The sequence below is a fragment of the Caloenas nicobarica genome, chromosome 13 (genome assembly GCF_036013445.1).
Source record: "Caloenas nicobarica isolate bCalNic1 chromosome 13, bCalNic1.hap1, whole genome shotgun sequence".
Taxonomy (NCBI): Eukaryota; Metazoa; Chordata; class Aves; order Columbiformes; family Columbidae; genus Caloenas; species Caloenas nicobarica.
In genome coordinates, this window is record NC_088257.1 from 17,802,687 (window position 1) to 17,825,023 (window position 22,337).

The window sequence follows — 22,337 nt, forward strand, 5'->3', positions numbered from 1 at the left end:
GGTGACAGGAGCACCCTGCCAGGTGAGGATGGAGGGGCCAGCGTGCCATCCCACACCATCTCTGGGAAATCCTGGTTTTCCAGGCTTGGATCAAGCACAGGGGATGAGGAAGGATGGACAGCAGGAGCAGGGCTGTCCCAGGAAAACCCTGCTGGAAAGCAGCAAAAAACCCCGTCCCCCAAAACCTGCGCTGCCGAGACAGCCCCTGACCAGCCCCACACCAGCCCCCCGTGCTCCGGCAGCGACAGCTCTGCCTTCCTGCTTCTGCGTATTTCAGGGGTTTGGACTCCAGCGTGTAGATTTGTGCCTTTGGGTATTTTCAGAGGGGAAATATATTAAAAAAAAAAAAGGGCACACAACTGAGCTCCTGTGACTTCCATATCAGCTGCTGTACGTGCAAACGGCATGGAAAAATCCTTAGGAAATTTCTGCTAAAAATAAAAAAATAAAGGAAAACCCACAGAAGGCTGAGCTCACCGGACACAGCACGCCAGGAGGGGCTGACAGAGCTGTTACGGTCTATTGGGCCAATAATCCACAAACTAAGACGGATTTATTGTACATGGCAGATCGTAACAGCTCCAAAGAAACCATCACTGTCTCCCGGTGCTTAAAATTCACTTTCTTGGGGGAAAAAAAAGGCCAAAATATGGCTTTACAAGATAAGATGCGTGGTTGTGCCATTCTGTGACAGACAGAAGCCTGTGCAACACATATATGCATTTTTTCTTGATATATAAATAAATAAAATATCTCCTCTTCCAAGGCGAGCGCAAGTGCATTACCCGGCTTGGAGCGTTGTCGTTACCACCGGATTACCCGGCTTGGTTTCACCTCCGTTAGCAAGATGGATTTGCAGGGATGTTGTTTCTGCCCCAATATTACCACCCAAATTGCATGAGGAGATAAAAATTAAATTCACTAAAGCCAACTTGAGCCCCTGCACCCATGTGTCTCGCTGGGGTGGGTGGGTTTGGGTCCCACTCTACCTGGAAGGAACAAGCTTCTGAGAAGCGAGATGCCGGAGCGGAGAGCAGGCGCTTCCCACCAGCATGACAGCGTGCTGGCCAGCCCGGGCTGGGGGGATATTTTAAAAAATATAAAAATAATAATAAGGGCAGAGCCAGTGCTTTCCCTTGCAGCTTTGTGTCTGGGCGGACAGGAGCCCCAGCCAGCGCGGAGGAGCGGGACCAGGAGCGGGACCAGCCTGACCCCGGCGGTAATTGCGGCGTCTGTTCAAATCACTGCGAGGCTGGAAATCACGCTGGGCCCGGCTGAGAGCTTACTGGCCGGCTGATCATATCAGACGGGGATCAAAGAGGCTCAGCTAACGGGTTTAGTGTGCGGCTCGTCCCAGCCGGCGCTGCCGCCGAGGGGGGAGGCCGGTTCCCTGTGCCGGGGGGGCTGCGCGCCCAGGCTGCTCGCGGCGAGCCCGGAGGCTGCGCAGGGGCGAGTGTCCCTCGGCGGGGCGATGCCCGGGGGATGCCCAGCGAGGCAGCCAGCCCTGAAACCCCCCAGCATCGCGCCTGCACGATGGGTCAGGCAATGCCACATGCTCACCCTGCCAGCACCCACCAACTCCCCATGCTGCACCCCAAAACCACCCCGCGGGGTGCGAGCAGTGGGATGCTGGAGCAGGCGGCCAGGAGAGGAGCTTTCGGCTGTGTTGGGAGACCCGGAGCAACGCCTGCGCGCAGCGATGGGTGCCAGCAGGGAGGGGTGCAGGCAGGGAGGGGTGCAGGCAGGGAGGGGTGCAGGCAGGGGTTTGCTCGAGGTGCCCCGGCTCCAGCCCCCCCGCAGCAGCACAGCCCGGCTGCGGGGAGCAATGTGCTGGGACTGGCCGGGCGGCTCCAGGGAAGGAGTCGAGCCGAGTAATTAGAGCAGGAGGCTGTGAGTCAGCAAACGATGCGTAACCTCGCCGAGGCTGACAATGAGGCAAAAGATGGCAGTTTCGACCGAGAGCACCCGCTGAAAGGGCACATTTAGATATGCAAGAAGCAGCAACTCCCAACAATTGCAGGGCTGGCGACCCGCTCTGCAAACTGCGCTGCGCCACAAGCACCCTCCGGCTGCCAAATACTCGACGCCTTTCCCCAAAATCATTGCAAACAGAGATGCGGTCAGTTGCAGTCCAAACCCTATGGGAGCAAGGCAACGGGAACTGCTTCCAAAACAACAGTGACTGGGGGGGAAGGCGCCAGGCAGCCCCCGCCCCGGCCCCCCAGAGCTGCCCAGGCAGCAGGTACAGCCGGGTTCGGCAGCGACCTTGCTCCAGTGCCCTGGAGAGACAAGCAGCCGGTGATGCGATCCTGCCGGCACCGCGGCTGCAATCCCAGATGGATATTACGGGTGAGGTTTGGCTTGGAAGCAAACCCCAGCTACAGGCTCGTCCCCTCCTTTTCAGGGGGGGGGGCTGCCAAGGCTGCAGGCAGGTAGGGCCCCACCGCACAGCAGCCCTCGGCGAGGAGAGTTTAATTAACCCCGGAAAGCAATCGTTCAACGGCCAGCGCGGGGAATCGATGCGGAAGGGGCAGCTTGCTGCCGAGGGACCATCTGCTCGGGGCGGGGGGACGGCGGCTGCTCGCCCCCGCTCGCCGCCCCTCACCCGGCTTGCCGGGAACCGCCATGGGGCAGCTGGTTCGGGGGCCCGATCCTGAACCCCGGCGAGGTGGAGCTGCCCAGCGCGGGTCCCCGTCCCCCCCCGCCTCGGCTCTCGCTTCCCGTAAAGACCCCGGTCCCCGAGCCACGTGATTTCCTACGTGTCGCGGCCCCCCCCCGGCACAAAGCGTGGCCGGGGGCCCCCACCAGAGGGTCGCTCCGGAGCGAGGCGGCTCCTGCAGCCGGGATGCAGCTGAAGCACCGGGGAGGGATGCGGCCGAGCATCCCCCTCACCCCGCAGCTATTCTGACCTGTGGGATGAGTTTAGGGCAGTCTCAGCCTTGAGGGCACAGGGGGTTTGTGTCTATTGGAGCACCGCACACACACACACTTACAGCCAGACTCCCAGGAATACTCAGAGGGATGCTCTCAGCACCCGACATCACCCAGGGTACCAGCAGCCCTGTCGTGGAGCACCACGTTCCTTTCCATCCCTGCCTGCCCTGCCTGTCTGGGCAGGGATGTCCCACAACAGCCCGGTGGGAGAACAGCCAGACAACCAGACCCCCTGGGCAGGAGACAGCGGGGAGAGCCCTGGAAGAGCTCCGCTGCAGCAGGGAAACTGAGGCACGGGTGCGCCCACCCACTTGGTGCCAGCGAAGGGACCCAGAGTCAGCTTTTCATGCAACTCCCCATCCCGTGGCCACCCCAGCACAAGCGTGTACGGAGGGGGACAGGGAGCACAGAGGTTTTGCTGCATTCACCACAAGAGACAGTTCTGTTGCACAGTGCCTGCCCACACTCCAGCAACACCTTCTGACTCCCTGGCACCCACCCGCACCTTCAAACTCCACAGGCAGCTCTGGACCCTTTCCCAACCCCATCCTTCCAAGTTTCTCCTTAATTGCTTTTATTTACACCCAATAAATAAATGATGCTGGGTGCTTAGGGCAGTGGGGCCAGGTGGAGTGAACCTGCTCCTGAGGGACCCGGCAGCTGCTCCCCACTCTGGGCCACTGGCCTCTGGGATCGGGGGACCCTGGGCAGGTTTGGGATGGGTGTAAGGAGACCCCTGGCCCTTTGCCCTGTGGTCACCCCCGGGAGAGCTTTCGGGGGGCAGCCGGTGGCAGCATCCCAGGACAAAGCCAATCAGGGGAGGCAAGAGCAGGATTTTGTCCTCCAGGATGGGACTCAGATCGATGTCCCCAGTGTCATCACTCCTCTCTCTCCTACAAGGGCACCTTCTACCATTGTTACATCCCACCTGTCTCCCAGTGCCACCACATCCCAGGAAGCCCATGGGGACATGGCACTGGCATGTCCCCTGCTGAGGACGCAGAGAGAGCCCGGCCCCATGGCGGGGAGCGCTGGGGATGCAGATGCTGGGCACAGAGCCGCAGGCATCCCCCTCCTGGTCAGGATCTGTCCTCCACCCCTTGGGGGACAGGGGCATTCCCAAGGAGGAGGGCTGCAGTCCACAGAAAGGAAGGCAACACCACGAGGAGCCCGCCGGTGCCACCAGAGCAGATGCTGCGGCAGCAGAGGCACGAAGGACAAGCCCTGGGACAGGGCACAGTTCTGGTGCCAGGAAAGGCCCGGCCCTTGTCCCCTGGCCTCCCCTGGGGCAGAAGGGACGGTGCAGCTGCTGCCACCCCAGGCGCAGGCAGGGTGACCGATGGGTCCCCAGGACAGTCAGGACCGGCAGGGTTCAAAGTGACCTGCAAAGCACAAAAAGTGGCCTCGTGCCCTTGCTTGTCCCAGGGTTGGGAAACACCCCAGGCTCCCCTTCATCCCTACCTCACGCTGCCCTAGACCCGCAGGCCCTCGGGGAAGGGGACTGTGTGGCTCTTCTCCCTCTGAGAGCAGCAGTGGGGAGAGGACGGTGCTCTCCGCACACACACACCAGCACCACGGCGCAAGTACCGGCCCTATGGGCAGCTCTGCTCCAGGAGAAGGTCCCGCTGGATTCTGTTCCTGGCTGGCAACAGCTGCTGCGATCAGCAGGAGAGCAGGCTCAGGCTCTGCCATGGAGCTGGGTGAGCACCTGCCAGCACACCCCATTGCACCCCAGCTGCCAGCAATACTCAGAGGGATGCTCTCAGCACCCGACATCACCCAGGGTACCAGCAGCCCTGTCGTGGGGCACCACGTTCCTTCCCGTCCCTGCCTGCCCTGCCTGTCTGGGCAGGGATGTCCCACAACAGCCCGGTGGGAGAACAGCCAGACAACCAGACCCCCTGGGCAGGAGGCAGCAGGAAGAGCCTTGGAAGAGCTCCACTGCAGCAGGGAAACTGAGGCAGGGGTGCACCCACCCACTTGGTGCCAGCGAAAGGACCCAGAGTCAGCTTTTCACGCTACTCCCCAGCCCGTGGCCACCCCGGTATGAGCATGCACAGAGTGGGACATGGAGCAACGAGGGAGCAGGAACAACTCCCCCAGGCACCACCAGCCCCGAGCAGTGCAGCACGGGGGGCGAGGCAGGAGCACATCCCCAGCGGGATGCCCCACCTCAGCATTCTCAGGCAGGATCCAGCCCCCAGCTGCCTGATGGTCTTCGCCACCGCTGGATCCAACCCCACAGGCCGTGAATACGCCCAAACAAGTGGTGCCCGGACCTGCCAGCATCACCCTGGTGCGCCCAGCTGTGGGGACGGTGCTCAGCCTCCCGAGCCAGCGCTTGACTCTTGAGATGGTGCTCGACCCCCAAGACGGTGCTCAGCCTCTTGAGCTGGGGCTCGACCCCAGAACCAGCGATTAGCCCCCCAAACAAGTGCTCAACCCCCAAGCCAGGGCTCAGCTCCCCCAAGCTGGGGCTGAACCCCCAAGCAGGTGCTCGACCCCCTGAACTGGCACTTGACCCTTGAGCTTGTGCTCAGCCCCTCCAAAATGGTGCTCGACCTCCAAGCCAGTGCTCAGACTGCAAACTGGTGCTCAGCTCCCTAAAATGGTGTTCGACCCCCATGCTGGTGCTAAGCCCCTCAAAATGGTGCTCAGCCTCCCGAATCAGTGCTCGACCACCCAGACCGGTGCTTGACCCCAAAGCCAGTGCTTAGCCTTCCAGAATGATGCTTGAGCCCCAAGCCAGTGCTCAGCCCATGGAAACAGTGCTGAGCCCCACAATCCAGTGCTCAAAACCCCAAATTGCTGTTTGACCCCCCAAGCCAGTGTTCAGCCCCGCAAAATGGTGTTCGGCCCCCAAGCTGGTGCTTAGCCCCCTGAAACCCTTGACACCCAAGCCAGTGCTCAGCCCTCCAAACCGGTGCTCAGCTCCCCCAAAACAGTGTCTGACCACTGAGCCAGTGCTCATCCCCCCAAAAAGGCTCAGCCCCAATGAGGGGACAACGCAGTGCGAGGTGCCCGGAGCAGGGATGGCTCCACCGCACCCCCCGGAGCAGCCATGGGCGCAGGGACAGGTCCGGGCTCCCAGGAGGGGAATTGCCCCCAGGGTCAGCCCTGCTCTGGGCCGACAGGGAGGAGAAGGGACAGGGACGCCAGGGTCACTGCTGCCTGGCCTCTGCTGCTCTCCCCACTCCAGTTTCCTCCCAGTACACATACTGGCTGCATGGTCCTTCAGAAAGGCAGGACAGCCCAGGGCAGGGCGGGGAGGGGGGCTCCCAATTGCGTCTCCCCAGTTTCCTTTGCCCCAGTTTCAGCATCTCCCCCCTCCATCACCAAAGGGACACGGGATCACCATGGCAGGGACAGGGGGGACCAGCACCAGGGGGACCCCCGGTGTCCTGGAGGGGATCCCTATGTCCTGCCCCCCGCCTCCCAACACTTCCCAGGGGAGCATCACCGCTGGGGAAGCTGAGATTGCCAGGACCCCGCCTGGAACGCCCCCAGCCCCACGGTCCCAGAGCCACCAAGGGAGGGGGCCCAGGAGCTTTATTGCCTGAATATTCAGCACCAGGTCCTGGCGAACCCCTGGAGGCAGCCGCACGGTGGGACAGTTTGCAGGAGGAGCCTGGGGGGCTCGGGTGGGACGAGAGCGGGTCCCACTGCTATGGGGACAGCTGTGGGCAGGGGGGCTCTTACTCCCCGCTGCCCTTCTGGCTGCTGGGGTGTCTCCCAGCCTTATTTCTAGAGCTATCAGCCTGTGGGAGGAGATGCTGAAGCCGCCACCCTGTGCTGAGCACCAGTTATTTCCAGGATTAGGCTGGCAGCAGTTATCAATATGCCCCCCCCACCCCACAAAAATCCCCTCCCCATTACCCGCTGCCGGTTCTGGCCAGAACCAGCCACAGGCAGCCTGAGGACCCCCGGGGACCTGCCACAACCCACCCAGGTCCCCCATCCCTCCCAGCTCTGGAATCCGCAGACCCACAGACAGGCCCCACCGCCACCCCCCAGCACCACCCCCACCCCAACACTAAACGAGCTGCCGTCACTGCCTGAATTCATCCCGTTTTAATCTTCACGGTGCATCAGCATGGGGGGAAAAAAACACCTTTTTTCCTTTTTTTTTTTTTTTTTTTTTTTTTTTAGGTCTTAATCTTTACCTGGGGTCATATTTACTAATCCTCTCGCTAATCCCCCAACGCCTTCGCAAAGAAAAAAAGCCCCATCCTCCATCCCCCGAGATGCGGCGACCGCGGCTGCTCCCGGCAGGAGCGGGGCTGGGGGCGCCCAGAGCCCCGCCAGCACCCAGGCCCCCGACGCCGCGGGTTCCGCACTCAAGGTGACACTGCTTTTTCCCAGCAAGGTGGCCAATATGTGTTTTTAAGGCTATTTTATTTAAGGAACTCAAATGTGAGGACATGGAGAGGGGAGGTGATATGCGGCCACGTCGGGCAATGGAAGGGTCTCAGCTGTGGGTCTCGGCTCAAATGATGGGCTCAAACATTTAGGAAATATTTAGGCAAAGGATGAGAAACCGCGTCTTAGAAAGGATTCGGTGGAAAAACATCAATCGACAGTTTGCACGGGGTGTGCGGGGACCCCCGGGAACATGCCATGCCACTGGGCCCAGCCTGCCGAACCGCGGCGGTGCCGGGGGTGCCGGCAGCAGCGCTGCCCTTCCCTGCCTCAGTTTCCCCACGTGTAGGGATGACGGCACGCGCCCTCTCCCAGGTCTCACAGCCTGCTCTTGATCTGCCTCTGAGTCCTCATCAGTGCTGAGGGGGGCACGCTTGGTAATCACCCTGGGGCTCTGCAAGATGGGGGGACAGGGGGTCTGCAGAGATGGGGACAAGGGTCCTGCAGACAGGGGGGGACACAGGGCTCTGCAGAAGGGGGAACAAGAGGCTCTGCAGACAGCGGCAGGGGTCCCTGCAGAAGGGAGTGACATGAGGAGGGCACACCGGGCACGGCAGAAGGGTCCCTGCAGGCGGGGGGGCCAGGGGGGTCTGCAGAAAGAGGGGACAAGGGGGACAGGGGTCCCTACAGGATGGAGTCCCTGCAGACCTGCCCTTCTCAGGCCAACCTCCCGCTGCCGCTGTGCTGCCACCGCACCAGGGCTGCCCCGGGTCTCAGCTGCAGCGGGGGCTGCACAGAGCCCCCCCGGCATGGCGGGAGGCAGGGGCTGCCCGCAGCCCCGCTCTGGCCCCCGGCCCCCCGCCAGCCCTCGTGCCCGCCGGCAGCCACGGAGACAACTAACCGGTTATGGCAGCGCGGCCCTCTCGGCCACGAGACAGCGCACGCTCGGCGGCCGGCACCTCGCCGCGCCAGCCTGGAATTTGCAAGCTGTCCTGATGCATTAAAGCACAAACGCCTGGCATCCGGCTCCCAGCCCTGCCGGGGCCATGCCGGACCATGCCGGGCCATGGCGACCCCTCCCTAGGGACGCTGACGCTGGGCCAGCTGTCCCCAAGGGCGGCCAGAGCCACCTTCATCATCTTCATCTCCTACATTCATTTTTCTCCCCCAGCCCCAGTTTAAATAGCTCCTTCGGCAGAGCGGGGGGACGCTGCCAGGCTCCCGCTGCTGCTGCAGCAAGGCAGGGGACACTGGGGACATTGAAAGCGGCGAGTCCCCGCCAGGGCTGGCACTGCGGGCAGGCAGCTCTGGCCGGGCAGAAGCGCGGCGGCGCCACTGGCACAGGGCCCCGTCCAGTTGCAGCTTAGTGCACCGATCTGGTGATGGGCACCAGGGTACGCAGAGGATGGGACAGCCGGACAGATGGACAGGGTGCTCCGTGCCCCTCCCAGGGAGGGCTGGGTGCCACGGCACCTCGGCAGGCACAGCACAAGGACCACCCTAGAGAGCCGGCCAGAGCTGGGCCACCGTGTCCCTGGGGAGCACCTGGGGACCCTGGGTCCTCCCACCCCTGCGCTGAGCTGCCCTGTGCCCCCCACCAGGTCCACTTCCCACCTCAACCAGTAGCCCCCGCCCCACGTCCCCCACCCAGCACCTCCCTGAGAGCCCTCTGCTCCCAGGGGACTCCCTGGGACCCCCCACCCCAGGCCACCCATCACTTGTTTCACGGGCCACCCCTCCAGGCCCCTGGGTGGGCTGCGGGAGGTCGGGCCACCCGTCCAGGTTGCGGGCGGAGGGGACAGGGGACACCCGCTCCCCGGCATGGACACACGTTTGCCCCTAGCCCAATGACACTCTCAAACCACGGCGGGACCCGTCGCCTGCCCACGGCCCCCAGTGCAGCCGAGAGCTGACCTGCACCGGGACACGTCCATCCCGCCGCCGGGCAGGACGGGCTCCGTGCCCAGCCGGCGCAGGGCAAGCGGCAGCGGGATGCTCGTGGGAGGAGGGAACGGCAACAGCCGGCTGGAATAGGAGTGTGAAGAAACGCCTCTTGCGTGCTCTGTCCGGAGCCAGCTAACGAGGCCATATTTGAAATGCTTCGCATACCTCCGGTCATCAGATTAGGGAGATGCAGAAGGTAAAGCAGAGGGCACAGGGAGCTCCCGCAGCCAGCCGTCCTCGGCTGCTCGCTCCCACGGGTGCCAGGAATGGGGGACAGTCCCCAGCCGGCAGCGACGGGTGCCGGACCCACCCCTCTGTGGTGACCCCCAAACATGCACGGATGCAGGAGGGGAAGATGGGGAAGAACGACCCAGCCTGGCACTCCCAGCCCCGGGTCCAACTGCCCTGCCTGACCCCAAGCCAGCCCCTCACCTCCCCCTGGCCCAGTCCGGAGCTGGACCTGCTGAGTGACCTCTCAACTTATAAAGGAGGTTTACAGGAAAGACAGAGGAAGAGTTCCCACCAGGGCGTGTAGTGACAGGACAAGGGGCACAGTTTTAAACTCAAAGAAGGTCAGGTTGGACACGAGGAAGAAATGTTTTACAATGGGGGTGGTGAGACACTGGGACAGGCTGCCCAGCGGAGTTGTGGAGGCACCACCATTAGAAGTGCTCAAGGTCAGGTTGAACGGGGCTTTGAGGAACCTGGTCTAGTGCCTAGATCTTCTGAGGGAGGGTTGGATTAGATGATCTTTGAAGGTCCCTTGCAACCCAAACCATTCTATGAGTCTATGAAAGGAGGGAAGACCCCCCACACCTTCCAAGTAACATCTGCAGGCAGTTTGTTTGCCCTCCCTTGACCTGGACCCTAACCCAAAGACAGAGCCCTGCAAAACAGAGGGCAGAGCATGGGTCTGCACCTCCCATGGGTGTAGACCTCCCTCCATCAGGCTTTGTACCAGCATGGAAGGTCTTAAGCCATTCCGACCACATCAATGCTCCTTAGGCATGGCATGAATGGTCCTCCCTGACCATGCTCCAGCTCCAGGAGAGGCTGGACAGCAGGAACCTGCCTCCGGGCAGCAAGCGGGTGCAGAGAAGAGGTTACGAGGCACGGAGGCAGCAGAGCTGAGAGCACCTGGACCTGCAAACACTTGGAACCCTTCAGGCTTGGGATGTTCAAGCGAGAAACTCAGGACTCAGACCTGGACCCCAAACTGCTTCTCTGTCAGCCTCTGAGGGAAACAGAGGCACCCAAGTCACAAGGGCAAGTCCCAGCAAAAAGTGAGAACCGATGACCCCAGGACCCTTGGGGACACTAACAGACCACCTGGGGTCTGAGTAGATGGAACTGCGTTGCTCGTTGGGACACAGCTGAAGACTCTCACAAGGAAGACCGTGGGAGATGGATGTTGCCCAGACATCCTTATGAAGAGCTGGAGCAGAGGCATGAACTCAAGGAGGGTTTGCAAACCCAAAAATGAAACATCCATCAAGCCACAGCCACAGGCTAGAGCAGGGCTGCCTTCCAACAGCGGCAACCACCAGCAAACCAAGGGATGACCAGAGACAGCAGCATGAGAGGACACTGGGGGTGACCATGCCCCATCTCATCACACCAGAGCACAAACACAACCCTCGCTCAAGCTGGGCCATCCCCAGGAAGCCCAACAAGTGCTGAGCAAACATATGCCAGGGTCAGTTGAGGTCTCATGGGTGGCAGCAGCCACCCAGGACCCACTGGAGTCACCCAGAAGCACCTTGCAGCCTGGGGGGACAGGACAGCACCGTTCCCCAGCCATGCCGCCACCCAATGTCTGCTGCCATGAAGGTGACAATCAGACCCTTAGGATGTAGCCCATCTCAGAAGTGACCCAGAAATAACAGGCTACATCTCATACCATGGTGCAGGTCACATCCATCATCCACATCGTGTCCCTGCTGAACACATGTATCGCAGCAGAGCCAGTGACCTAAGCCCTTTTCCAGCTCCCACCTCACTAAGCTGGGAGAGTGAAGATGGAAAAGCACAAACCAGCATTTTCTTTCTTTACCACCGGTCCGAGAGTTGAGGCCTACATGTACCTTCGCACACCTGGGCCACCACGCCATAGGCATCACTCTATACAGGTGACGTGTCCTCATCCTCCCAGCACAAAGGATGTCCAAGTTCAGGCAATGGAAGATGCTTTGGTACAAGCAACACTGTTCAAGTACGAGGACACAGAGCCAGACCCACAAATCCCAAGGGAAGACCAGGGCCTGGGAGTCAACCTTCATGAGGTGGACATGGCAAGGTCGTTATTCAGGTCCCTTTTCCATGCCATAACGATGGATGGGTGCAAAGCAGAGACACCATGGCAGCTTCTTGAAAACCTTGTGACCTTAAAAATCCTTTTATTCACATAATAACAGGCTGCCACCCATGTATGCCAAGGGCTGTCATCTCAGATCGTCAGTGCCCTCCACTTGCTTGCAAGCCAGGATGAAACCATTCCAAAGACGTTATCAACACACCCCCAGCCCTGCAGTGCCCCAAAAGGAGAAAATACTGGGCAGGGTGAGGACCTGCTCCATGGCACATTTGTACCATTGGCGCTGAGATCTTGATGGACCCAAAAGCTTCTTTCGACTCTGGTTTTCAGGTGCCTGAGGGCCATGGTCCAGGGTGAAACGTGCCCTTTGGACTCTCCCAAAGGCGACGGGACCCACAGGTCACCCTCAGCCCCTCCCTGGTGTCTCACCATCCTGCTGCCTGGCTCTCCCTGGAGCTCTCCTAGGGCTCCAACACTGCGGGCATCCCAGGGGACACAGGGCACGGATGGGGACGCAGGCAGCTCCTCGCCCCCGTGCCCTGATGCTCGCCTGGTGGGTTCCCCAGCAGGAGTCGCAGCTCAGCTCCCCCAGGGCAGGTCCCTCTGGTGCAGGCCTGATCCTGCCCCGCTCCCCATGGCAGAGCCTCCTCCTCTTCCAGCCGCCCCTTTGCTCTCCCCTCCTGCCCATCCTATGCCACTGCCCCCCTTCAGCAAACCACAGAAGGGTTTGGGTGGGAAGGGACCTCCAAAGACCACGAGCAGAGGCATCTTCAACCAGACCAGGTTGCTCAGAGCCTCGTCCAACCTGACCTTGAACACTCGCAGGGATGGGGCATCCACAACCTCCCTAGACAGCCTGTCCCAGTGCCCCACCACCCTCATCATAAAACATTCCTTCCTTATGTCCAACCTAAACCTGCCCTCTCTCAGTTTAAAACCTTGGCCTCTTGTCCCATCACTACAGGTCCTGGAGAAAAGTCTCTCTCCATCTTTCTTACAAGCCTCTTTTATATACTGAAAGGTGCAATAAGGTCTCCCTTCTCCAGGCTGAAGGATCTCAGCTCTTCCAGCTTCTCTCCACAGTAGAGCTGCTGCAGCCCTCAGACCTTTTCTGTGGCTCCTCTGGCCCCTCTCCAGCAGGGCCATGTCTGTCCTGTGCTGGGGACCCCAGAGCTGGACCAGCACTGCAGGGGGGTCTCACCAGAGCGGAGCACAGAGGGAGCACCCCCTCCTCGACCTGCTGCCCACACTGCTGGGGATGCAGCCCAGGATGCAATTTGCTTTCTAGGCTGCAAGTGCACATCGCCGGCTCGTGTCCCATCCGCCACCCACCAGTATCCCCCAGCCCTTCTCTGCAGGGCTGCTCCCAACCCACCCTTTGCCCCCACCCAGCTGCCAGACCCTGGCATTTGTCATGGCTGAACCTCTCACTGTTCCTCCTGCCCTATCACCTGCCTGGCAGGAAAAGAGCTGACCCCACACACCAGGTACCACCGGCAGCTCCATCCCATCCCCAACCACCACAGCCCCTCCCCATGTCCTCAAGAGGGAAGGGGGCGACTATCTCCCTGGGATCGCGGTTCCCATCCTCCTCCCCAGCCTGGCTGGGCTTCAAGAGCCCCGTTCGCTGGGGGGACACCCAGCCAGGCAAGGCCATCCAACCCCCCTGCCCTGGGCAGTGGGACAACTGGGGGTCCCCCAAGGCGGGGGGGCGGCCCTGCAAGACCCCCCACGCTCCCAGGAGTCAAAGTTGAGTCAGGGGAAAAGGAAGGGAAAGAGAAAAAAACCCAACCCTTTTGAGTGCAATATTTTAGTTGAGCAACAGAGCATGAGTAAAGGAGGGAGCTTTTCGTGGTCTGGTGAGTTTAAGCTATGAGCTGAAAGTTTAACTATTAATACACTTAATCAAGAGGTTGTTCATACGGCCGGAGTTTGGGAAAACAAACGTGCCAGCGGGGTGAGGAGAGATGGGGGAGCGGCAGCACCTGCTCCCGCCACCCCGGGGAACGTCCCTGCTGGGGGGACAGAGGTGGAGGGTCCGGGACACACCAGGGCCGGGTCCAGCCCCAGCTGAGCCTTGAACGGCTGCTGCAGGAGATGTGAGGGGGCTGGCTGCAAGGGCCAGGCACCCAGGATCCAGCCCTCCTCTGGCCCCTCAGGCAGGAGCTGTGGCAGAAAGGACAATTTTGGGGAGAGGACACCACCCCCAAGCCCTGCAGCATCCTCAGGTCCCAGGCAAGCAGCACCTGCGCTGCCAACACCTGCCCATTTCCAGCCTGGATGGGCCCCGGTGACAAGAGGGGGTGGACAAGGGACCCCTAGGGCAGGGGATCCCCAAAACACTTCGCCCCCTCACCGTGCCCACATAGCATTTCCCCTGCCACTCGCCTTTGCCAAGGAGGAGGAAGAGGAAAGACGGGCTGAATCCTGGGGCACGGCGCCTGGAGCCCCTCTCCCCTGCCTGCCCACCTCGCGCCGCGGGCAGGAGGTGCAGGCAGGCGCCTGGCAGCGCGGCGCCGGCTGCCCGCATGCCCGCCACAAAGTCCATGTCAAGGACGACTCGGCCGCCTCCTGCCTCCTTCCCAGCGCGGCGTGGTGGGGGAGGCGTGCGCGGAGCCTGGCACAAACACCCCCCAAACCCCTGCCTGCACCCCCCCGCTGGCAAACAGGCAAAGTCCCCTCCCTGCCCATGAGGCCACCCAATCCCCGGACAGTGCCGACAACCACGGTGGGGGGCCGGCATGAACTTCTGAGCGCCACCGGCGGGTCCTTTGTTACTTTGCTTTTGTTGTCACACGCCGGCGCGTCCCCATCCCCATCGTCCCGTCATCGTGACTCCCCCCCACACACACACCCCGACACCGGCCCGGAGGTCAGGGCGCAACATCTGCCAGTATCATCAGGGTGATGCTGGTACCGGCATCCCGGGTTTGCCAGGCCTTTGCTGGGTATCTGCCGGGAGCTGGGGCCACCACGCACGGTGACACTTTTTGGGTTCGAGGCTCGGCCCACGTGACACCGCGACTGATTTGAATTTGATGCGGTGGCAAGAGCCGCCGGCACCGCCGGGGAGGCGAGAGCTGGCGTCCCTGCCGGATCTGGATGCTGGGAACTGGGGCTGCTGCTAACGAAGATGGTTCTGCAAAGCTCTTCCAGATAGAAATTTTAAGGAAAACCGGACGGACAGATGGACGGATAAGGGTTTCCATGCCTACGAGCGCTCCTGCTGAGCAGGACCTTTGGGGGGGTCACCACATCACTCCTCCCCGCTTTCCCGTCTAACCCCTCCTCATCTCAAACCCGCTGCCCTCCCAGGGAGGGGGCTGCAACTCAACTCCCCGGGGAGCAGCAAGGGGATGGGGAGCAGGGGGGGTCCCGTCCCTCTGCAGCCCCAGGTGCGGCCCCGCCGCCCGGCGAGGGGGCCAGGGGGGAACGGACAAAGCGGCACAAAGGGGTTGCTGACACAGCAAGGGCCCGTTTCCAGAGAAACAAAACTTCCGCCGGCTCCGGCCCCACGCCCCAGGTAGCCAGGCTTGTGCATCCCCCATTCCCCAAATCCTGCCTCAAACCCCCCCCACCCCCCCAGCACGGCAGCCCCCCCTATCTCTCCCCCCCGCTTTCCCGGGGTCGTTTGCAGGGAGTGGACGGCGGGGGGTAAAGGTTGCCCGGCCGGGGTCAGGGGCGACGGGGCGGCGCACACATGTGATCCGTTATCGCAGGATGTGTGCGCAGCTTTGTTTATGCGTGGGACGCTGAGCGGGGCGGGCGGCGGCGCTTTGGCCCCCCCCATCCCCATCCCACCCCACCCCCCTTCTCTCCCCAATCAATCATCCCAGCAAAGAATAAACCGACCCAAAGCAAACACGGGCCCGCAAGAAGGACGTCGCCGTTTGCGGGATGCAGCGGAAAGAACCATAGTAATAATAAAAATAAAATAAAGGGGTGGGGGGTGGAAACCGCCGTGGAGCCCGTGGGGCCGCGATTCAGCAGAGTTTGGTGCCATAATCCCAGGGTTCAGGCATCGCTCACAAAACCCACGATGGCTTTGGGGCTGGCAGCGCCCGCATCGGGCGCATATGAGGGATATTTCACAGCGGACGCAGGCATCCGGCTGGATCTTTGGGACTCGGGGTGCGTTGGGCGCCCTCCCCACCGGAGGAGGGGGGAAGCAGGAGGTTTGGGAATCCCATTTGACGGTGCAGCCGAGGCGGGGGGGAATTACTTAGGAAGGGGGAGGGATAATAAAGTTGGGTTAGTTGCTGCACATGGCTGGGCGATGGCGAGCGGCGCCGCTCCCACGGCCGCCCCACTGCCGGCCACCGCCGGAGGAGCCCGACTGCTGCCGGAGCGCGGCGCACGCCGGGGGAGGCGAGAGCTCCCCACGGGGAACCCGAGCGCGGAGGGGCCGCCGCAAGCCCCAGGTGCCGGGTGGGGGTGACCCCTCGCCCGCCCACGCGAGACCCGCCGCGGGTGGCAGTGGCCGGCCCCGCGCTGCCCGGGGCGCGCCGCCTCCCCCCGGCGCCGCGGCGCTGCCGGAGCGGCCGCCCCCGCCGCCCCCCGGCCCCGCCGCCACCATTGTCACCCGGGAAACCACCGGGCGATGCCGCGGCGGCCCGGGGCGGCGGGGGGGAGCTCGTCCCCATTCTTCCCCCCGGCTCCCAGCGCATCCCCGCCGGGGTGCGGGGTACCGGCCAAGGGGACGGGGTGGGGGGGGGGGTTCAGCCGCACCGAGAAAAACTTTGCTCGTTACCCCGCCGCCCCCCGCCGGGAAGCGGCGGGGCCGCTCGGGCGCCGCGCAGGCAGCACCGGCCGGGCCCCGGCGCGGGCAGGCGGGCAGGCGGCCAGCTCCGCTCCCCGCCGCCGCCGCGGGCAGCCCGGTAACGGCGCCGGGCGGAGCGGGGCGAGCCGCAGCCGCCCCCTGCCAAACTTTTTCTTCTCCCCCTTCCCCTTTCTCCACCACCCCCCCCACCCCACACACTCCAACTCCGCCGCCGCCGCCCGCCGGAGCGGCCCCGAGGGCCGGCACCTACCGGCGGTCCGGGAGCCGCCGCCGCGGGCAGCACTGCCGGGAGCGACGGGGGCTGCCCGGGAGCTGGGGGGAAGAAAAGCGGGGGGGGGGGGGGCGCGGGGGGGGTTTAGCACCTGCCCGACGCCGGGGAGGGGGGGCCCGGGCGAGGGGAGCCGAGGCGGGCACGGTGCCTCGCCGCCGCCGCACACCCACCTCCACATCGCCGCTCGCTCTGGGAGTGCTCAGCCCCGAATCGCTGCACGGCGCTGCCGCCGCTGCCCGCGGCTGCCGGCAAAACCCGGACCGGACCGGACCGCCCCGCGCGCCCAGCCACGCGCGCCGCGCGCGCCCCCCGCCGCCCCACGCGCGCGCCGCCCGCCGCACGCCCCCCACCCCCCCATGGCGGGGTGCACCCCCGTGTCACCCGCTTTGCACCCCCCATATCACCCACTGTGCACCCCCCGTGTCACCCGCTTTGCACCCCCATATCACACTCTCTGCACCCCCCGTGTCACCCGCTGTGCACCCCCATATCACCCACTGTGCACCCCCGTGTCACCCGCTGTGCACCCCCATATCACTCGCTGTGCACCCCCCATGTCACTCACTGTGCACCCCCCATATCACACTCTGTGCATCTCATGTGTCACCTTCTGTGCACCCCCCATGTCACCTACTGAGCACCCCCATATCACCCTCTGTGCACCCCCTGTGTCACCCGCTGTGCCCACCTGGTACCAGCCATCCCCGTGGGTGTCACTATGCTGTGCCCCTTGTGTCCCACTTGCGCCCACGGGTGTCACCTCACTGTGCCCCCTATGGGCTGTCCGTCCCCCACAGGTGTCACTGTGGGGTTTGTGTGTCCACCTTGGGTCCTAACCACCCCCATGAGTGTCACCACGGTCTGCTCCCCCGTGTCCCATCTACCCACACGGGTGTCATCCCACTGTGCCACCCCTCCGTGTCCCATCAGCACCTGTAGGATGTCACCATGGTGTCATCCCCCCATGTCCCATCCACCCCTACGAGTCTCATCGTGCTGCGCATCCTACGTCCCGCCCACCCCCACAGCATGACATCGTGGTGTGCCCCCCCGTCCCATCTGCTCCCACGGGTGGCATCCTGCTGTGTACCCCCATGTCCCATCCACCCTCGGGGGTGACACTGTGGTGTGGTCTCCGTGTCTCATCCACCCCCACAGATGTCACCCTGCTGTGTACCCCCATGTCCCACCTGCCCCCATGGGTGTCATCCCACTGTGTCCCCCAAATCCACACCCATCCTCAGTGGAGTGTCACCCTGCTGTGCCCCCCCTGCGCCCCTCCATCCCAAGGGGTGACACCCCTGTGTGTGTCCCCACCCTGCCTGCCACATGGGCTGTCCCCCACCCAGCCAGGCGTGTCACCCTGGCCTGCACCCACCAACCATGTGCTCCGTGGGGTGCCACCCCAGGGGGCTCCTCCAACCCTCATCCACCCACGAAGCTTCACCCCAGCAGGTGACCCCCATCCCTCTGCGTCCCCCACCGTGGGGTGACCCCAGAGTGTTCCCCATCCCTCTGTCCGCCCACGTGTGGTGGCTCCCAGCATGTGCCACATCCCCCTGTCCCTCCATGTCCCCTGTGGAGTGCCCACATCCCCTTGTCCCCCTCATGGGGACCCCCACCCCCGCACCGTACCTGGACCCACAGGGAGCATCGCGTTGGTCCAGGGGTGAGGGACCCCAAACACGGAGCCCCAGCCTGCCAGCGCCACTGCCACTGGGAGAGACCTTGCCGGTCCCCAAAGCACAGCATCCGTGAAATCCCCCTGAATAAACAGCAAATACTGATAAGTCACCCAGAGGGAGGGGACAAATCCCCCCAAGCTTTGGCCCCTACAGGGATGAGGGGGGACGCACTTGCCCCAGAAGTTTTCTGCTCAACTTTTTGGCAGGATTTCTTTTGGTGCTTGCAGGGACATTTCTTTTTTTCTTCTTTGAAGGGTGGGCACTGAAAAATGGGGAGTTTAAAAAATTCTTTAAACCCCCACTCCTCAGCCAAGAGCAGCTTTCCAGGGACAAACATCCCAAAAAAAGCCCCACCACCCCCAATTCCTGCAGCCTTTTCGGTTGCCAGCAAAATACCCAAAACCTCCCAAAAGCAGAAACCCTGACAAAAATGAAACTGGGTTTGTGTTGCCGTTGATTTTTTTTTTTTTTCACAGGAATGCAAAATCGCTTCCCACCCCACTCCCGCCTCAAAATGAAACAAAAAATGTAAGATGGGTGGGGGGGAAGAAAGCAGCACAGATACACTGTTTGTATTTGATCCATGTCTCATCAATTATGCACCTTTCGCACATTTAGCGACTGGCATTTTCAAACATGGGCACTGTGATGATGCTCTGCCTTCCCAAAAATCTCCCTCCTGAGTGGCGGCAATGGGGGTCACTGACCCGTCCCTCTGAGCACCCCTTGTGCCCTGTCCCTATCTGGCATCGCCACCGGCCCCCTCAGCTCCTCTGCTTACCCCCCCGTGCACTCCTTGCCCACCAGCCTCCACCATTCAAGCGTCTTGCCACCAAAACCAGGCGTCGGAAGAGCCTCATGCCAGGCGTGTGGGGTGCGGCTGGCAGTGGTGACACCGGAGAAGGGACAACATCCCCCAGAACCGCACCCCAGCCTGGCTGCAGTGACATCAGTGATGCTGCCCAGCAAATGACACCTTCTCACCTGTGTGGGCTTCACCCAGGCTGTTTCTTCTGCCCTTTTTTTGCTATTTTTAGGGACACGGGTGTGTGCCGACTCCCAGTGCCCCCCTGAGCTGCAGGGTGCTGATGTCCCACTTGCAAAGGCAGAGCCCGCAGCAGTTGCACCTGGAGTTCGTCACCCACCAAAGGTCCTCTCCCAGCCACAGCATGATTTCATAGCTCAGCATATTTGGAAGACTCCCATGAACGAAAATTGCCTTTATTGGGGGCTGAAGTCCCCTAGCAGAGGGGAAACTGAGGCACACAGCCAAGCAGGGACTCGCTCACAGTGGCAGCAGCAAAGCTGGGGCTCCAGCCCAGCACTCCCCAGCAAACCTTCAGGCTCCCCAGCATCCCTGACCTGCTGCCTGGCACCCAGTGTTCCAGCCTTGGAGATGACAGGGTCCCCCAGTGCCCCCAAACGGGTACATCCTCAGAGCACGGGGACAAGGGCGTCCTCCTGGGGGTGCAGCCCACAAACCTCCATCCTGCCACGGGACCCTGTTCCTGTGTCATGATGGGAGCGAGCGGCGACAGGAGGGCAGGGATGGAGGGCAAAGGGGACAGGCGAGGGGGACAAGGATCGAGGATGGGTGGGATGGGGATGAAAGATGACAGGGACAATGATGGAAACTGAGGAGGCCGGGGATGGAGGATGTCAGGGATGAGGATGGAGGGCAGATGGGACTGGGTTGGAGGGCCAGGAGGGCAGGGTAGAGGGCACAGTAGATGGGGGATGAAGGCCAGAGCGGGCAGGGGTGGAAGCTGCAGGGGCATGGCTGGTGGCAAGGGGACAGGGTGGAAGCTGCCTGCAAACAGCAGCACTGCCTCCAGTCTCTGCCTGCCAGAACCGGTGCCAGATGTCCCCCACCATGACGGGCACCAGGCCCCCGCTACGGGGTCTGTGCTGCTGCCACCCCGGCCAGGGAGCGGATCTGGGACCTCTGCCCAGCTCCGGACGGAGGCACAGGGCCGGGAGTAACGGGGGGACACGGGACATGGAGGTGATGCTGGGCAGCCTGACCCTGAAGTGGGGAGGGGGTCACGCAGGTCCGTGGGCCCCCCGGTGGCAGCGGGGCGCTGCGGGACAGCAGCTGGGGGGCTGCAAAGGCTGCACACGCGGGAGTCGTGTCCCAACAGCCTCCAGAGCACAAACACGCTCCACAACACCCAACCCAACCCCCCCAGCACAGCCGCCGCCATCCAAGTGGGTTACAGAGCTGGCACTCGCTTGTCACCTCCTCCATGCCAGGTGCGGGGTGTCTGCTGGCAGAGGGGACCCAAATCCGGCCAGACATTGCACCAGGAGCCCCAGACCTTGGTGACATCCCTGATTTGGGAGGGGTGGAGGGCTGGATCTCTTCAGCCATCAAAAGCCTCTTGAAATGATCTTCCTCACGTAACCTTCCAGAACCAGGACAGGGGGACCTGGGGGAATGTGGGAAACTGGACAAACCAATTTGCTCTCCTTGGCCTCAATGGTGCCAGATAGCCAAGCTGGAGCAGCTGGCGGTTTTTGGGCACTGAGCTCCAAGAGTGTACCCACCAGGGCTGGGGTCGGCGTGACCCACCATCACGCTTGGCCAGCTGCCACCGGCTGCCCCGGCAGGCACCGGGCTCTGCCTGTGCCCAGCCAAGCCCAGGGGACACGGCACCCCCACGTCCCCTGGCTGGGGGCCACAGGAGTCCCCACCTTCCCAGCTGCAAAAGCCTCGAGTCCCTGGGATGGGGTGCCCCAAGCAGCACGTAGCCCTCCACCGGCCCCCGCCACCCGCTAATTGAGGCTCTGTCTGTGTTAATTTTTAACCCCAGCTGTCTCCCACGTGGCGGGCACTGGCTGCAGTGGCTCGCGCTGGCCCCGCTTCCCGGGGACGTGCCGCAGCCGCTCACGGCGCAGGGACCGGCCACCTCTTCCTAGAAAGGGCTGGGGGGGACACGAACCCCCGCTGTCCACAGGGTTCCCTAGTGGGAGCCCAGCGTGGCTCCCCGGAGGGCTCGAGGACGGGGACGTGGGTGCGGGGCAGGCGTGCGGCACTGGGGGGGCCGTGGCCCGGGCTGTCCCCCCGGCCCCTCTGCAAATGGCAGCAGCCGCTGCCCGAGAATGTCCTGGCAGGAGGGACCCAGGCCTCAAAGCAAACAGACGCCGTGCCGGCGGTTGGGAGAAGGGCAGGCAGCCGGATTCCCTCTGCCCTCTCCCACCCAGCGTGGCAGAGCGAGGGCGGAGTGTGGCGTGGAGAGCATCCCCCCACCCGCGGCAAAGAGAAAGGCAAGACCCCCTCCCAAATCAGCCCTTGCTGGGGGCTGAGGAGCTGCTCAGGTGGCACAAAGGCACCCCACGGCCACCCAGGCACCCTGGACGTGCAGCCTGTGCTGGGTGCAGGGCGAGCGGGTGCCACGCGTCCTGCCGCTGGGCCGGGGGTGGGTGTGCTGGTGGGTGAGCAGACGTAGCTGTGGGTGGGCTGTGTGCCATGGGGACACTCAAGTTGCAGCGTTTCCACCTCCGGGGACCCCGTCAGGCTTTGGGGTTTGTTGTTCTTTTTTTTTTTTTTTGAGCCGGGGATTCGCCTGGAATTCAGACGCCCACGTGGTCCAAAATAGCCTCGCTCCAACATCCGGAGCGTCCTGCAAAAGCCATCTGCCTGCGCAGGCAGGGCAGGCAGCCGCGGGGCTGGGCACGGGGTGCGGATCCCTGCCTGGTGCTTCCTGCTGCCCACGGCGGCTGCTGGGAGCTTACGGAAGCGTTGTCCAACGAGAGAGGGACGAGCAAGCGCTGTGATGCACAGCCAGGCAGGGGACACTGGTCCTGGGTCACATTAACATGGTGCTTTCCCAGTACCTGCAGAGTTTTGGCTCGCCCCAAGCCACTGCTCAGCACTCGGGGCTGGGAAGACACTAGTGGCATGAGAACGCCCGTCCTCAGGCCAAGGTGGTTGCCCTTCAGGTGAGAGCTGAAATGCAGAGCAAGCCAGACTCAGGGGAAAAATTATTCCTGTTCTGTTCATGTCTTCCCATGTTTCATATCCTGGGGCAGCCCTGTATCACCATCTCA

General features: G+C 62.7%; 1 protein-coding gene across 2 annotated transcripts in view; it reads right to left on the reverse strand.

Moving 5' to 3' along the window:
- Positions 1-16,816, reverse strand: part of CXXC5 (CXXC finger protein 5) — a 37,736-nt gene extending 20,920 nt beyond the window's left edge. The window contains exon 1 of one of the 2 annotated variants that reach the window (XM_065644211.1): positions 16,773-16,816. The gene's annotated coding sequence lies outside the window, so the exon portion shown is untranslated. Of the gene's footprint in view, positions 1-16,581; positions 16,646-16,772 lie in introns of those variants that run through there. The other variant, XM_065644212.1, reaches the window with a different exon arrangement.
- Between the last annotated feature and the right edge of the window lie 5,521 nt (positions 16,817-22,337).